At 41.5% G+C, this 15,520-nt stretch overlaps 1 protein-coding gene and 1 non-coding gene across 5 annotated transcripts in view; one reads left to right on the top strand and one right to left on the bottom strand.

The window, feature by feature from the left end:
- col5a3a (collagen, type V, alpha 3a) overlaps window positions 1–15,520 on the bottom strand; it is a 243,094-nt gene that overhangs the window by 216,129 nt on the left and 11,445 nt on the right. The window lies entirely within an intron of this gene.
- trnar-ccg (transfer RNA arginine (anticodon CCG)) lies at window positions 10,570–10,642 on the top strand. Its single transcript has one exon. It is a non-coding gene; the product is annotated as a tRNA-Arg (tRNA).

Here is a 15,520-nt window from a genome sequence, read left to right as displayed (position 1 = left end):
TAAACTACAAAACTATAAATTAATACAAACAACAACAAATGATTCACAAAATATGATCTATGAAAATACTTAGAAAGTGGAACAAAAAGATTTTCTAATGCAGGTTAAACATTATCAGTTCATTTGTTTACAAATATTAGAATTACTTCCTCATTTACGTAAACACCGACATCGATATATTTACGTAAAAGATATTTTGCACTAAATATAAGTCTATGTAAAACAAATTTTAAATAAAAATATGTTTTGTTAACTTAATACCACATACCGATTATTTTTTTAATAAATAATCATCTGTATGTCGATAATTGTGGAACGGTGTCGATAACTGTGGACAAAGGTGTCGATAATTGTGGAATGGTGTCATGTGATCTGATACGCTAAATAATCGTGAATCAAATCATTTTTCCCCAGTGGAAGTTTGAGTAATTATTCATGCACAGAAAGTCTTTTCTACTTTTACAACAGCCAAAAGATCATTAACGTGTCGATAATTGTAGCCGCTGCTCTATTTGTTCATCACTATTATTAGCTAAGTTAACTAGCCAGCTAGGCGGCACGGTGGTGTAGTGGTTAGCGCTGTCGCCTCACAGCAAGAAGGTCCGGGTTTGAGCCCCGTGGCCGGCGAGGGCCTTTCTGTGTGGAGTTTGCATGTTCTACCCGTGTCCGTGTGGGTTTCCTCCGGGTGCTCCGGTTTCCCCCACAGTCCAAAGACATGCAGGTTAGGTTAACTGGTGACTCTAAATTGACCGTAGGTGTGAATGGTTGTCTGTGTCTATGTGTCAGCCCTGTGATGACCTGGCAACTTGTCCAGGGTGTACCCCGCCTTTTGCCCGTAGTCAGCTGGGATAGGCTCCAGCTTGCCTGCGACCCTGTAGAAGGATAAAGCGGCTAGAGATAATGAGATGAGATGAACTAGCCAGCTATTTAACTGCTAAAAAACTAGCTCAGACATGTCACAGGTAACCATGAATGAGATTTCAATCTCAGAGTTTTGATTTACATCATCAACTTCTTAGCAATTGTTCAAACAGGAACATAATGTAGTGGTTAGCACTGTCGTCTCACAGCAAGAAGGTTACGGGTTCGGACCCAGCGGCCGGCGAGGGCCTTTCTGTGTGGAGTTTGCATGTTCTCCCCGTGTCTGCGTGGGTTTCCTCCGGGTGCTCCGGTTTCCCCCACAGTCCAAAGACATGCAGGTTAGGTTAACGTGAGGCGGCCTTGGGCTGAAGTGCCCTTGAGCAAGGCACCTGACCCCTGACTGCTCCCCGGGCGCTGTAGTGTGGCTGCCCACTGCTCTGGGTGTGTGTGCGTGTGTTCACTGCTTCAGATGGGTTAAATGCAGAGGATGAATTTTACTGTGCTTGGTGTGCATGTGACAAATAAAGGTTTCTTTCTCTTCTTCTCTTAAAAGACCACAAATTACACTATAACAATCATATTTTTCCATAACTACAGTGGTGCTTGAAAGTTTGTGAACCCTTTAGAATTTTCTATATTTCTGCATAAATATGACCTAAAACATCATCGGATTTTCACACAAGTCCTAAAGGTAGATAAAGAGAATCCAGTTAAACAAATGAGACAAAAATATTATACTTGGTCATTTATTTATTGAGGAAAATGATCCAATATTACATATCTGTGAGTGGCAAAAGTATGTGAACCTCTAGGATTAGCAGTTAATTTGAAGGTGAAATTAGAGTCAGGTGTTTTCAATCAATGGGATGACAATCAGGTGTGAGTGGGCACCCTGTTTTATTTAAAGAACAGGGATCTATCAAAGTCTGATCTTCACAACACATGTTTGTGGAAGTGTATCATGGCACGAACAAAGGAGATTTCTGAGGACCTCAGAAAAAGTGTTGCTGATGCTCATCAGGCTGGAAAAGGTTACAAAACCATCTCTAAAGAGTTTGGACTCCACCAATCCACAGACAGACAGACTGTGTACAAATGGAGGAAACTCAAGACCATTGTTACCCTCCCCAGGAGTGGGCGACCAACAAAGATCACTCCAAAAGCAAGGCGTGTAATAGTCAGCGAGGTCACAAAGGACCCCAGGGTAACTTCTAAGCAACTGAAGGCCTCTCTCACATTGGCTAATGTTAATGTTCATGAGCCCACCATCAGGAGAACACTGAACAACAATGGTGTGCATGGCAGGGCTGCAAGGAGAAAGCCACTGCTCTCCAAAAAGAACATTGTTGCTTGTCTACAGTCTGCTAAAGATCATGTGGACAAGCCAGAAGGCTATTGGACAAATATTTTGTGGATGGATGAGACCAAAATAGAACTTTTTGGTTTAAATGAGAAGCGTTATGTTTGGAGAAAGGAAAACACTGCATTCCAGCATAAGAACCTTATCCCATCTGTGAAACATGGTGGTAGTAGTATCATGGTTTGGGCCTGTTTTGCTGCATCTGGGCCAGGATGGCTTGCCATCATTGATGGAACAATGAATTCTGAATTATACCACCGAATTCTTAAGGAAAATGTCAGGACATCTGTCCATGAACTGAATCTCAAGAGAAGGTGGGCCATGCAGCAAGACAACAACCCTAAGCACACAAGTCGTTCTACCAAAGAATGGTTAAAGAAGAATAAAGTTAATGTTTTGGAATGGCCAAGTCAAAGTTCTGACCTTAATCCAATCTAAATGTTGTGGAAGGACCTGAAGTGAGCAGATCATGTGAGGAAACCCACCAACATCCCAGAGTTGAAGCTGTTCTGTATGGAGGAACGGGCTAAAATTCCTCCAAGCCGGTGTGCAGGACTGATCAACAGTTATCGCAAACATTTAGTTGCAGTTATTGCTGCACAAGGGGGTCACACCAGATACTGAAAGCAAAGGTTCACATACTTTTGCCACTCACAGATATGTAATATTGGATCATTTTCTTCAATAAATAAATGAGCAAGTATAATATTTCTGTCTCATTTGTTTAACTGGGTTCTCTTTCTCTACTTTTAGGACTTGTGTGAAAATCCGATGATGTTTTAGGTCATATTTATGCAGAAATATAGAAAATTCTAAAGGGTTCACAAACTTTCAAGCACCACTGTAACTTTAGCTAGCTAGCCTAAAACAAGCTAAAATCCCAGTAGTGTGAACCTGCAACAATTACAAGCCAGTTTCGGAGGGAAATATGTGAGATAGCATGAGGACATGGCGAAGTTTCAGAATTGTCTGTATTTGTTTTTGCATTGTGTATATTAAGAGATAGTGGTTAGCATACAGCTCTGCAGCTAAATGTTTCCATTTACCTCATCGTTTTGTATATTGAATTAGCACTTTGCTAATGTTTGATCTACTGACTCATACACAAAGGATATGTTAACTTTAAAAGAAAAATCACATTTTTGGTTCAGTGGAGCTTTAAATAAAACAGTTCTGAGGTGAAAGTTTTTGCTTTGGGTTTTTTGTTTGTTTAAAGTGAGACATCTTCATGCTACGCTTCACCTCTGCACAGGATTTGGCATCGAAAGCATTTTGCGACTCAACTGGACCCTCATTCTGAATCGCCCCCGATTCTACTCTTTTTTTTTTTTTTTACACTGTCCTTTTCTTTCCTGCATTAATTAAACATGTGGGAAGACTTTGCTCATGCTGTCTACAAAACACTGTAGGATTTTTATGGCATTATTTATTTGCTTAGCAGATGCCTTTTATTCAGAGGCTGAGCGCAGAGCGACGCGAGGCATGGCAACAGACTAAACAGGGAGAGAAGCGAGAAAACGGCCAAGTTACGGCAGAATGGAGAACATCGGGTGTGGATTTAAAGGTTTCCAGACATTGGCTAGAAAGAAATAAATAGCAACTGTAAATATATACATATGTCGAGCTGATTTCGATCAGCCTCATTCTCAAACACATTTCCTATCACACTCTTAGCATGTTTAGATTTATTGTTTTAATTCCCTTTAATTAAGCATGAAAATGTTTGGCAGTTGTCTAAGTCAAAACCTGTGCTGTAGACCAAAGGTTTTCAAACTTTCTGAAGCCAGGGACCTATTTAACTGTAAAAACAATCCATTATCTCCCTAAACACACATTTAAAAACATAATCCAACTATTTAATATAAGGCATGTTAGTTAAATGTATACAATAATATTTCAGTTATTTCAATTTCCTGAACTTTCCGCACTGAAAATTTATTCATTTATTTATTTGTATATTCATTCATTCATTCATTCATTCATTTCATTTCATTATTATTTTTTTGATAGTTGGATTATTTTACACATTGCATATCTAACAGGAAGTTGCATCATTCAAACTTCCTGAAAGGCCCATGGGGTCAAATAGCTAGATATATGCAATGCATGCTATATATTTTCTTTAATCCAATTTCTTTAACACACACACACATGTCTGTCTCAGTATCCTTGTGAGGATCTTCCATTGACTAATTATTATTGCAGTTAATTAATGCTGTGCCTGCACCTAAACTCGAACCCTAACCTCAATAAATGAAAAGGAAACTTTTTGGCTCTTTTTTTTATTTTTTAAAGCACAACAACAGCAATTTCCTTGTGGGGACCATCCAAATGTCCCCACAAGGTCGAAATTGTCAGATTTTACTGTCCTTGTGGGGACATTTGGTCCTCAGTAGGTATACACACACACACACACACACACACACACACACATTTGTCTTATTATCCTTGTGAGGACCTTTCACTGAAATACATTTTAATGCAGCTGATTAGTGCTATAATACATAAATCTAACCCTAACCTCAGGACATTTGGATCCCAATAACACATAAAATAGCATGTACACACACACACACACGTACAGGTATGAACAGGACAGTTAGGAAGAGGTGTTTAAGAGGTAAAGCAACCTTATAATCTTTCGCCAAATTATGGAATCTGCAAAGCCAAGTGTTCCACAAATAGAGCATCTACAACAGCGCTGTTGAAAACATTAAATAAGGAATCCTTTCCCCAAACAAACCGAGCTTAACGTCTCCATGGCACCTCTTCAAAACACAGTGCTTAAATCATGAAAATAAAAATACAGGACAAATCATCAGCCCTCAGTGAACACACACACACACACACACACTTTGGGTGAAACTCCCAGCTCAGTGACTGAATGCTACACACGACAGAGCTCCAACAGACTCAGAATAGCATCCCATTGCCAAATATCTGACCTGTGACCTTAGCTAATTCACACGACAATAAAACTGAAAAGCTGAATAGGACTGAGAACGAGAATGGAAATGCCTCCTCAGAGAGGGAATTTTTACACATCCGCAACTTCCAAGATGTTTCCAGAGGAAAAGCCGTGGCATGTCTCAGTACTCTGAACATCACCATAAATATTTGGAGCTTGATAAAAACAGTTAAGTCTGACAGTTAGTTGACCGGTCATTCCAATTAAATGAATTTACTCCGAACATCAATAAAGCAAAAACTAGTAACTTATCTCATGTTGGTGAAACATTCAGGAATAAAATAAAAGCTCTAAAGCTCCAATAATGTTGTTGTCATCATTGCCAAACCCAATCCAAGCTTGAGGCAAACCATATTTGGCTGACTTGGCCAGAATTGCAGCAGTAGGGTGACCAGTTCCTTTCTGCACCCTCACCTATGGGCAATTTAAAGTAGCTGGTTAACTTAACCGCATGTCTTTGGACTGTGGGGGAAACCGGAGCACCCAGAGGAAACCCACGCAGACAACATGTAAACTCCACAAAGAATGGCCCCCATCGGCCAGCCACTGGGCTCAAACACAGAGAACCTTCTTGCTGTGAGGTGACGGTGCTAACCATGACACCACCCTCAGCTCCAATAACATATACTATTAAGTGTAAAATAAACATATCCGGGGTGGCACGGTGGTGTACTGGTTAGCGCTGTCGCCTCACAGCAAGAAGGTCCGGGTTTGAGCCCTGTGGCTGACGAGGGCCTTTCTGTGTGGAGTTTGCATGTTCTCCCTGTGTCCGCATGGGTGTGCTCTGGTTTCCCCCAAAGACATGCAGGTTAGGTTAACTGGTGACTAAAGTGAGTGTGAATGGTTGTCTATGTGTCAGCCCTGTGATGACCTGGCAACTTGTCCAGGGTGTACCCCGCCTTTTGCCCGTAGTCAGCTGGGATAGGCTCCAGCTTGCCTGCGACCCTGTAGAACAGGATAAAGCAGCTAGAGATAATGAGATGAGATAAATATATCCTTATTCTCAAGAGGTGTCACAACTTTATCATTAAAGAGGTCACTGACTTCAAAAATTTTAATAACCCAGGGTTCTCCAGAAAATCTTTAGTAACTGGCTAAAAAATAAAAATAAATAAAAAAGGAGTAGGTGTGCTTATGCTGGGGGGGTCTGGGGGTCCAAGGGCATATCCCCCCCAACACCAGAAAATTTTGAAATTTTCATGCCTTCTGGTGGCTTGTTGTGCATTCTCAGGTAATAAATTACTAACAATTTCCCTGTAAAATACTTGCAAAATATGTATGAAATTTTCCTACAGATGTCTGTGTAGGGCGGCACAGTGGTGCAGTGGTTAGCACTGTTGCCTCACAGCAAGAAGGTTCTGGGTTTGAGCCCAGTGGCTGACAGGGGCCTTTCTATGTGGAGTTTGCATGTTCTCCCCATGCCTGTGTGGGTTTCCTCTGGGTGCTCCGGTTTCTCCCACAGTCCAAAGACATGCAGGTTAGGCTAATTGGTGGCTCTAAATTGATTGTAGGTGTGAAGGGTTGTGTGTCTATGTGTCAGCCCTGTGATGATCTGGTGACTTGTCCAGGGTGTACCCCGCCTCTTGCCCATAGTCAGCTGGGATAGGCTCCAGCTTGCCCATGACCCTGCACAGGAGAAGTGGTTATGGATAATGGATGGAAATTGAAAACAATTTCATAGTGAAATAATTGGATTTACAGCAGAGATTATATAAATTACTTGAACACTGAAAGGTGTGTTTGTTTTTTTTTCTTCCTGGGATCGAGTAGCCGGTGCAGACCATCTTTGTAGGCAGAGAAAACTGCTGGTTGCCAGTGCTTGTGGACATCTCTGATAACTTCTCATCTAAGACACTTGATGGTCTTAATTTGTTTAAAATGGGTGCTTGAACGCAGTCTTCCACCTGATTAGAAGTTCATCCCAATGTTGTCCCCATCACAGAGCCAAGAAGACGTAACAATGGACATCATGAACACTGGTATTAGAAATCAAACAGTCTCTTCTACTTCCCAAGTCTCATTTTACTTTAATGTGCATTTGCACAGGCTTGAGAAATGCCCCTCCTCCTGCACTTTTATAAAGAAAACCCAGGGGCAGGTGGCGTGATGCCAGGCTGAGACTCTGGATCAAGTCTAATCCCAACATGCTGCTCGCTTTTTCCTCCTGCCAACAAGTCGCACACCTGAGCTACGTCTGTTTCACACATCCAGCCAAAGCAAAGCAGCCTGAGGCAGCTCAACCTGTGAGTTTCATTTCATTTCATTCATGCACAACACTTTGGCAATAAGTGCCACATGTGTGATGTTTATCAATGCATCTTCCTTGCACGAGGCAGGTTTACAGCCTATAGAGAGATGAGATATGATATGATATGATATGATATGATATGATATGATATGATATGATATGATATGATATGCTATGCTATGATATGATATGATATGATATGATATGATATGATATGATATGATAGGATATATGATCTCCTGGTGTGACACTACACCTGCCTGGATGTATCACATCCCCGCAGGTCTCAGACTGCTTTTCAGGATCACCTCAGATAACCGATATCTCAGATCACAAATTGTCATGGCTTGATCTGAACATTCCATTCCTTGACTTGTACGGATTTATTCCGAATGCATAAAACATGAATTCAGACTTACAATGAATATCAAATAAAGCTGATCAATCACCCCCACCACACCCAATTCCCCCTAAAAATCCCCTGGTGGATCATCATTCCATGGCTTCAAACTTCCATGTGTCTTTCATTTCCTTGTCCCAGACACAAAAATGTATGTTTCCACCACATTAACAGGGACAACAGGGTCGGGAACAATACCTGCACTTACCAACACAAACACTCAGCTCTCTTTGCCCTCTATTGTTACCTAAAACACGCATTAAAAAAAAAAAAGTTAATGACTAATCTTTTTCCACCTAGAAACAATAATTCCTTCACCAGCCTCTCTGTTTTCTTTCAAAGTTAATAAGAAAAAAAAATATATTTTCCAGAGATACCGCAAAGCCTTCAGTCCTGAAGACTTCCCCGTATTGGAAAAACAACGGAGACTCGAGACTCCACCCATAAATTTCACCAAAACAACAACAACACTTTTAATCTGTTTGTCTTTGATTTACATAGTGTATTCACTATACAAGTCCCTGTGAATGAGCCGCTACTATAAAAACGATAATGTATTCGAACGAGTGCCTTCATATGAAACTTGCAGCACCTTCTGGCCAATCAGATTCAAGAATTCAACAGCACTGTGGTGCAACTATACGGGTCATTAATTAACAGTCATTTCTAAAGGCAATTAATTTTCGACTTCCATTGATGTGTCTAGGGTCTTACTCGAACAATGTAATATTCATATTTGTAGTACGTGTACTTTTCCGAAAATTTTTCATTTTCATACTTTTCCAGACCTGACCTTTAAATATTTCTGAACTTCCTGATTTCTGTATAAAGAAAGAAAGAACAGTCATAAAAGATGTAACAGTGAAAAAGAAAAACATCCATGCTTCATCATAGTTCCATCCAACATCACTGGCTTTGCTGGAGTGTCCTCTCAGTAGACAAGTGTCTAATGACGCAGCACCATTAGAACTAATCACAGTACCATGTACCTGTTCCAAATTAGAGCACAATCACAGCACGTGCTTATAAGGACTCTCACTACATACAGATTTTGCGAAGTATACGTGCTATGCCTTGTGTCTCACATTACCAAGCTTTTTGTACCACTGTGTTGATATTCTGGTTTCTGACCCTGTTTTGTATTTTGAATTTTGCCCTTTGTCTCCGTCCTTTGATATCCTGTCTGTACCTGTACCATTTCTTGTTTCTTGACTCTGATTTTGATTTTTTGGTCACTGATTTGGATCTATTTGCCAGCATGTTTTTAAATAAAACTCTTCCAGCGATTACATCCATCTATCGCTTGCATTTTCTGACAGACAAAGAGTACCTTACATTTATGAGTAGCCATGGCAACAGTGCTTACAGAGTAAAGACTCGAGTAAAACTGCTTTTAGCTCGTAAAATAAAGTCCTTTTAAGATTTTTTTTTAAAGCCAGTGATCACTGTTCTCAATAACTGTTAGTGATCAACACCTAAGCAAGGCTTGTTAAGCCTTTGTTTTATGGCTCCAGCCATCATCTGTAACCACTTATCCTGTGCAGGGTTACAGGCAAGCTGGAGCCTATCCCAGCTGATTATGGGCAGGGTACACCCTAGACAAGTCACCAGGTCATTGCAGAACTGACACATAGAAACAACCATTCACACCTACAGTTAATTTAGGGCCACCAATGCCGCTTTTCCACTACAAACGCGGCTGAGTCGGGCTGAGCCGTGCCGTGCTGAGTCGAGCTGAGTGGGGCTGTTGGAGTTGCATTTCGACTACAACCGCGCTGAACCGTGCTGGCTGGAAGTGGGTGGACACATTGGGTGGAGTTAGCGAAAGTGGGTGGACGTCACGTGATGTCGTTAAGCAGCGCAAACAGTGACATCAGTGAGCTTTTAAGCAGTAGTCTCACAACCCGGATAGTAAACAATAAACATGGAGGACATGGAGTCGTTAGTGTTGCTGGTCTTGGTGCTGTGGCTTGTTGTCACCGACAACGCCAACAGATACTGGCAAGAGCGTATAGATGAGGCGAGGCGCATAAGGCTTCATAATTCTCGTAATTCGTAATTCTTCTTCTTCCGGGTTTACGGTGTTTACAGATCCCAGCGTGCTCGCAGGGCGTGTGTGGGCATGTGAGGACACTCCTCCTCACCAATCAGTGCACAGGGGAGTGTCTGCTCACGCCCCCAGCCTCACTCGGCACGGTTTGGCTCGCTTCAGCCCCACTCCAAAACCGTGCGAGTTTTAGGGGCTAAGCAGGGCTGAAGCGAGCTGAGTCGTGCTGTTTTTTGGTAGTCGAAACGCGAGCCGTGTCGGGCTGAAGTGAGCTGAAAAAGGGTAGTGGAAAAGGGCCATAAGTAGCCTAACCTGCATGTCTTTGGGGGAAATCAGAGCACCCAGAGGAGACCCATGCAGCCTCCACACAGAAAGGCCCCCATCAGCCACCAGGCTCAATCCAAGAACCTTCTTGCTGTGAGGCAACAAGGCTAACCACTACACCACCCTGCCACCCTGTTTTATGGTGTTAACACATATTGTTAATTTGACTGTGGACTTGATTACATGTGGCTGTGATTTTTTTTTTGAAGACGTTGACTCATTGTCATTAAAGGTGGGGCACAAACTTATTTTGTTATATGTGAAAGTTCGTAGTAAAAATAAATAAATAAAATTTAAAAAAATTAATTATAGCAGTGTTGCAATATATTTCTACAAACAGTAGTGTTGCTCATCATGCAAGGATCCAGTGGCCTAATGGATAAGGCATCAGCCTCCGGAGCTGGGGATTGTGGGTTCAAGTCCCACCTGGGTCTTACCTTTGTTGTGGTTTCGTGAGCTTTATTTATGGGGACGCCATGGCCTACTGGTAATAGAAACAGCTTTGGGACTAAAAGGTTGCCAGTTAAATTCCCAGGACCAGTAGGAATGGCTGAAGTGCCCTTGATCAAGGCACTTAACCCCCAAGCACCTGTTCCCCAGACTGCTCTGGGTATATTGTACATCGCTCTGGGTAAGAGTGTCTGCTAAATGCCTGTAATGTAATGCTTAAAAAAAAAAAAACAGTGACTTCACTGATACTTATGTAATGTCTACAAAACTAAACCTTGAGGAGATTTTTTTTTTATTTTTGTAATTAAATTTGAACAATTGTAAAGGTTAAAAGCAAAATGTTTCCATTTTCCATTTCAGCTGCTTCCAATCCAACCAATTAATCTATGATATACAAATCAAATCAAGTTTATTTGTATAGCGCTTTTAACAATAAACATTGTCGCAAAGCAGCTTTACAGAATTTGAACGACTTAAAACATGAGCTAATTTTATCCCTAATCTATCCCCAATGAGCAAGCCTGTGGCGACGGTGGCAAGGAAAAACTCCCTCAGACGACATGAGGAAGAAACCTCGAGAGGAACCAGACTCAAAAGGGAACCCATCCTCATTTGGGCAACAACAGACAGCATGACTATAACATTAACAGTTTTAACAGGTATAACCCTCAACTGTCCTCATGGGGCCGTCCTTCACAGGAGCGGTGCGATAAAACTCCGACCAGACACAGGGCACCAGGATGGATCAAGCAGGTCCGAGGGGCAGAAGAGGCCAGCATCTCAATCCCAGGATCAACAAATGAAAGAAAAAGCTACTAAGACACCTGCAATGTTGTAGAAAAGTGGGCATCATATCACCCTGGTCTCAAGTTCTTGCTTCTTAAACCCACTACAGCATCTGTTAGCTTGATCTTGCTTTACTTCTCTGCAGTCCACCAGCCACAAGAAGCTAATGGAGCTCTTCTCCCACAGCTAACCATCTCTCTCCTCTACTCCACATCCTGATTTACACACAGTAGCACTGTCTACACATGACCTGTCATAAATTTAAAACCACAACCTTATGAGCGTTATGAGCGAGGCTGTTTTCCAAACAAGGCTACTCCTACAGGACTATGCCTAATATGTACTCCAGCAGCTCCTCAGGATTATGTTTGTGAAGCAGCACCAGCTGGAGCATTTCTGTAACTTGGCCTTACAAAGCTAGCTTTAATGAAATTAGTCTGGCTGTGACCTCTGACCTCTAAGGTCCTGGAAAGAGAAAATACTACAGACAGAAGCAGTGAAATGAGGACTGGAGGACAAGAAGACTGCTTTCACACATCAGCACCTTGCAAACCAGCAGCACAGTCCTCAGACACTTTTCAGGGTTCCTGCTTTTTTTTCCAGGTTTTCTTCTTTTCAGAAAATTGTGAGCATGCTGTTATAAAGAAAAACAATCAACAACTGCGTAATGGTGGAGTTACGGTTACCATAGGGTGACCAGATTTCCCTAGTCTGAAACCGGGACACTTTTGCGCGCGACCATGCTCGTGCACGCACACCTTTTTTTTACGTAAACGTGACACTCAGAGAGGTGCTCTTATCATTTTGTTGAAGCTCACATTTATCAACATCTCATCTCATTATCTCCAGCCGCTTTATCCTGTTCTACAGGGTCGCAGGCAAGCTGGAGCCTATCCCAGCTGACTAAGGGCGAAAGGCGGGGTACACCCTGGACAAGTCGCCAGGTCATCACAGGACTGACACATAGAGACACACAACCATTCACACTCACACCTACGATCAATTTAGAGTCACCAGTTATCCTAACCTGCATGTCTTTGGACTGTGGGGGAAACCGGAGCACCCGGAGGAAACCCACGCGGACACGGGGAGAACATGCAAACTCCACACAGAAAGGCCCTCGCCAGCCACGGGGCTCGAACCCAGGACCTTCTTGCTGTGAGGCGACAGTGCTAACCACTACACCACCGTGCCACCCCATTTATCAACATCTAACATGAAATAAAACAAACAGGCATTTTGTTATCTAGTAGCATAGTGGTATACAGATCAGTTAAATTATGGTCAGACAACAGATTTTGTAATGGCTGAGAATAGGCCAGGCTATGTCCATAGGCCAAATTTAAACTGATTTATTTCACCTGTTTGTGAGAACACCAAGAAGAATGCATATGCACATGTAGGCTATATCTCTAAAATTGTATGCACTATAGCATGAACTTAAAAAGTAGATATGTGACCTCAACATAGCCTAGGTCAGAATCAATCTTACTAACCATTCCCCACAACTGAATGAATAAAGCAAGAAGATGTGTACAAAAGTGAACACTTTAATGGAAGGTGCAACAAGCTGTTCAATATGGCCAAACTGTCAGAATGGTATGTTAAACAGAAACAAAAAAGAGACAAGGGATTTGAGAATATATACTACGGAAGCCGAGAGAGGCCCTTCATATAATCCTTTTTTTTATTCACCTTGTTATCCCGAGATAACGACATAATTAATTCAGGATCTCGAGAAAACAACACAACTAATTCGAGATCTCGAGAAAACAAAACCGTTATTCTGAGATCTCGAGAAAACAAAACAATTATTTCATGATCTCGAGTAAACAGCTGAGAAATGGTTCATTCAGGTGCGCCAAGAGACTTGTGATATGCTAACTTTGGGGCTATTTCTCATTCTGTATAGACGCAACTTTGGTCATTAGAATGTCTGGAATAATCGATCACCTAATAAGACAATATTTTGATCAGGGGTTGACACAGGGAGAGATTGCATTAAGTCTTTTAATAAGGGATAATTTCAAAATTAGTCCGCAGCACCTCCGCAGAAGACTGGCCTGGCTTCGTCTCTACCGACGGAGATACAGTGATCCAGCTGAGATCATGAAATAATTGCTTTGTTATCTCGAGATCTCGGAATAACGGTTTTGTTTTCTCGAGATCTCGAATTAGTTGTGTTCAGAGTGTGAATTACCCCACCATAATTGGGGGGTACCATCATGGTCCACTATCATATCAATCGCCCCCCGGTCCTGTCCCGTCTCATCTATGGAAGTCGGTGTCAGTAACTCAACACAATAACTCTGAACAATAATTTTTAATGTCATTAAGAAGCATGACAAACCATACAGTACTACCACAGAAGAAAAACAGCAGTACAACCTGATAACCTTCTTTGTCAGAACAAACTGGGTATCAACACTACAAATGAGTCACATACAGTATATACACACATGCAAAACAGTCCTGCTGAATGTCTTGCTCTCTTTCGTCCTGCTGTGCCTCTCCTGTCTGCTGGGAACCCATTTTCTTTATTCACATGAACAGTGTATAAAACCTAACTGCACCTACACTTGTACTGTAATTGTCTGTAGATCTTAGTGCTAATATTTACTACCGGTACTTACTCTTTTAGCACCAAAAAAATGCCTGATGTCTGGCCCTTTTCTTTTCCTCATGTTTGGCCTACTGTCTCTGTGAATAAACTCAAACAGGGTACTCAGATGAAACTATGAATATCTTAAAAATAATACAAAAGGAATGTAAGTAAAAACAATAGAAAACATCCATGTACTAGGCTATTTTGCCTAGGCTAGCCTACTACCTGGCTCTTTTTATGTTGCCCCCAGTCCCCAGAGGTTCTGATTGTAATTTTACATAGGCTTAGCTAGGCCTACATCAGAACTTCTTGTGCCTAATCTCACACACAGGATGGGCCTATGTGCCAAATGAATTTCAGAAGGGCACAATTTATTCATGATAAAATGAGAATGGAAACATATGGAGTTCTTCTCCTTTGAAATGAGAATCGTTTCTATACCACACTGTAATAAGCTTGATTTAAATAGAGACTTAGCTTATCTTGCTAACTAACGTTGGTAACTAACGTTAACGTCCGTCCACTGTAGCCTTCTGGCCTCAGTGGGTAAGTAATTCAATGTATAAAGATGTGACATGAGCTGAAAGAACAAATCACTTTAATAAATGAAAGTTGTAAAATAACACGTTTTCAACAGGCTAAAAGTTGGTTAGCAACTAACATTACCAATGCACGTCTTCTGCTGCAAACCACATGACTGTATAAATTGCTGCAAACCCATGGACTGTATCTGATGAATCAACTGAATACGGTGTGGACTAGAAGCTATTGCTTCTAGCGCAGGGCTTTTCAAAGTGTGGGGCGCGTCTCCCCTAGGGGGCGCCAGAGTTCTTCGGGGGGGGGCGCAACATGAGGAAAAATAAACCAGAATAAGTTACTATTGCGGACATTTAGCGAACTTCAGCTAGCCTTTGCCAGAGACAAAATGGATCGATTTTTAGTACCTAAAGCTACAGTGAGTGAGGAGACAGAGTCTGGGCCAAGCAAAAAAAGAAGGAAGTATGACCACGATTATTTAAAGTTTGGATTTTCATGGACTGGATCTGAAGATGCTCCACTGCCACAGTGTGTTGTCTGCCAAGAGGTGCTAGCTAACGATGCTATGAGATGTTTAAAATGTGTAAAACAAGATGTTTAAAAAAAAGCACAGATGTTTAAAATGTGTAAAAAAAAGAGGTTTTCAAAAAGCACAGATGTTTAAAATGTGTAAAAAAAAGATGTTTTAATAAAGCTCATATGTTTTAAATGTGTAAAAAAAAGATGTTTTCAAAAATCACAGAATGTGTAATGTTTAAAATGTGTAAAATAAAAAAATAAAAATGTGTACAACACCCATTTTTTTAAATACGAATGGAACATTAAGTATAGCAACAACAAAAATTGTGTGTGTGGGGGGGGCTGTTGTTTATTTGCTCTCTGTGGGGGGGAGGGGAGGGGGCTGACTCTCCCACACTTTGAAACCCCCTGCTCT

Source organism: Neoarius graeffei, chromosome 16, assembly GCF_027579695.1.
Source record: "Neoarius graeffei isolate fNeoGra1 chromosome 16, fNeoGra1.pri, whole genome shotgun sequence".
NCBI lineage: Eukaryota > Metazoa > Chordata > Actinopteri > Siluriformes > Ariidae > Neoarius > Neoarius graeffei.
Note: the sequence above shows the minus strand (reverse complement) of the source record. Positions and strands in the feature narration are given on the sequence as shown.